The following is a 2,223-nucleotide window of genomic DNA, read 5'->3' as shown; positions in this document are numbered from 1 at the left end:
GATGTGAGTACATTGTACGTGTCGCTCTTGTGTTCTAAAAGGAAGCAATCTTTAGTCGAAAAAATTCTGTTGTGTTGTTTTTCTTCAGTCATTATTAAAAACTGAAACAAAATTAAATATGATTCATAAAGTTAGTAATAAAATGTTATTTTATTTATTATAACATGCATTATTTAATTAATATGTAAACCTACCATAATCTCTTTATCGATGTTAATATATATACATTCTAAGGAATAGTATTTACATTTGGTGTAAATATCCTATCGCAAATTTGCAATTTTGTAATTGTGGTTCAAAGTTAAGAACTAAGTGCATAAGTTTACACTTAATTTGTTTAACTGATACACTTATTTCAAATTGTTGATTTTCGGTTTGAATTTCCCACATGTCTGTTACACTTGAATTCGATGGATATGAATAAATGCTTCGTTTCAATGGAACCATATTGCCTACAATGTTCACTTCATCGTTGTGTTCTATTCTAACAAATTTTGTTATTTTCAAAACAGTTGTGTCATCCCGTAACAGGACCATATCATTTGGTAATTTTGTTTTTAATAATACATCTTTATATGTTATCTGTGAAATTGTTTCATCTTTTTTACGATATTCAACTATACTTGGTATTGTAGGCTTCAGAGTATTTTGCATTAAGTTATTTTCATGAAGTTGACGACATAATTGAGCCAATGGACGATTTGGTGAGCGAAGTGCTTTTTTAATCATTCTTAAATAGTTCTTAAATGTACTAATGTTTATTAAAGTGCTTCATGTTTCTTACATCATCAGCCAAATGAATTAAGTTGTGTACGTTGATGACAGCAAACTCTTCACCATAAATTTCTTGAGACGATGCGCAGAAAACTCTAAGATATTTCTTTGCATTTTCTACATACATTACTGCTTTACTTTCAGTGCAAAGTAATCGGCAGGCCATGTGTAATAATAAAAAATGATTATATTCTGTTTTTCTTAAAAGGTCTTTTAAAACAATTGAACTAATATATAATAGAAATAGTATAAACTCTGTCGCTTTCCATTTATGCAAAGTATCGACGTCTCTCGGCTTTCTTTGAAAATCGTTTGGTATAATTGAACGTATAATTTGCAATCTTCAAGATAATTCCAACTTGTACGCTGAACTGATTTTAAATTTTGTATTGCTTATCCAATATTCTAGTAATTTTTTCATTGCACCAAGGCAACATAAATGCATAAAATCTAAAACAAAACAATGGACCATATTTATTGGTGGATTGATAAATAATAAAGATGTCGCATTTTTGTGGTGATTTGGATCTAAAAAGCTTCGAAATGTTTCATCAGTTCGTTCTGGAGAATCGATACTTGAAATGACTGTTGTTCGATTAACTTTTACATCAATTGTAGTACATTGCTCGCAAGAATGGAATCCTGTGTGATTTATAGTAGATTTTATAAAGGACCTTACAGGTATATCGCAGATGAAACATTTAATTTTAATTTTGTAATTTTTATTGTCAATTTCAAAACCATTCGTTTGAAGTTCGTTCATCTCCGTTATAAATTTTTGTAAAAAATCCGTCAACAATTTAGGTTTTGAATTGCCGGCGTATATTGCAATTGGAAACGGTTTATATATCATTGGATTGTAATCGACTCGACATAAGATTGGCCAAAATTGTTTCGCAGCTGATTTAAAAAGTGGCACTCCGTCAATATTAATTTGTAAATTAATTATTTCATTATTATTGATGTGTAATTCTGTATGAAGGATATTATCAGATTTTTTTTTATTCTCAAGTAAACAAATTTTCCTACTGATCCATCATCCATTTTTTCGTCTTTGTATTTAGCTGACGTCGTTCCAATGAATGCTTTCGTACATTTCGGCAAATTTGGCATTAATCTTGGCCTTAAAATATCGAGTAACATATCTGCGTGTGCGTGTGGAACTTGGCATTTAACAATCCAATCGCGTAATTTTACCATCTCATCTTCGGGTTCATTTTCACTGTCTCCAATTTCGTCATTTGTTGTTTCATTAATTTTATCATCATTTGAACCATTTTCTTCGGCATCAACATTTTCATCGGCTTCAATTATATCATTGTTTGTACTTCCATCAATCTCAACAACTTCTTCGTGTAGTGTGTTTTCACCGACTTCGAAATTTTCTTTTTCACTTTTATCGTCTTGCACGTCATTATTAACCTCATCACTATTGATATTTAAAAACAT

The 2,223-nt window shown here is 30.2% G+C and overlaps 1 pseudogene; it reads right to left on the bottom strand.

The window, feature by feature from the left end:
* Window positions 1-243: 243 nt before the first annotated feature.
* LOC140670394 (uncharacterized) lies at window positions 244-2,223 on the bottom strand (annotated as a pseudogene).

This window comes from Anoplolepis gracilipes, chromosome 10 (genome assembly GCF_047496725.1).
Source record: "Anoplolepis gracilipes chromosome 10, ASM4749672v1, whole genome shotgun sequence".
Classification (NCBI taxonomy): Eukaryota; Metazoa; Arthropoda; class Insecta; order Hymenoptera; family Formicidae; genus Anoplolepis; species Anoplolepis gracilipes.
The sequence above is the reverse complement of the archived record's forward strand: the minus strand, read 5'-3'. Positions and strand labels throughout refer to the sequence as shown.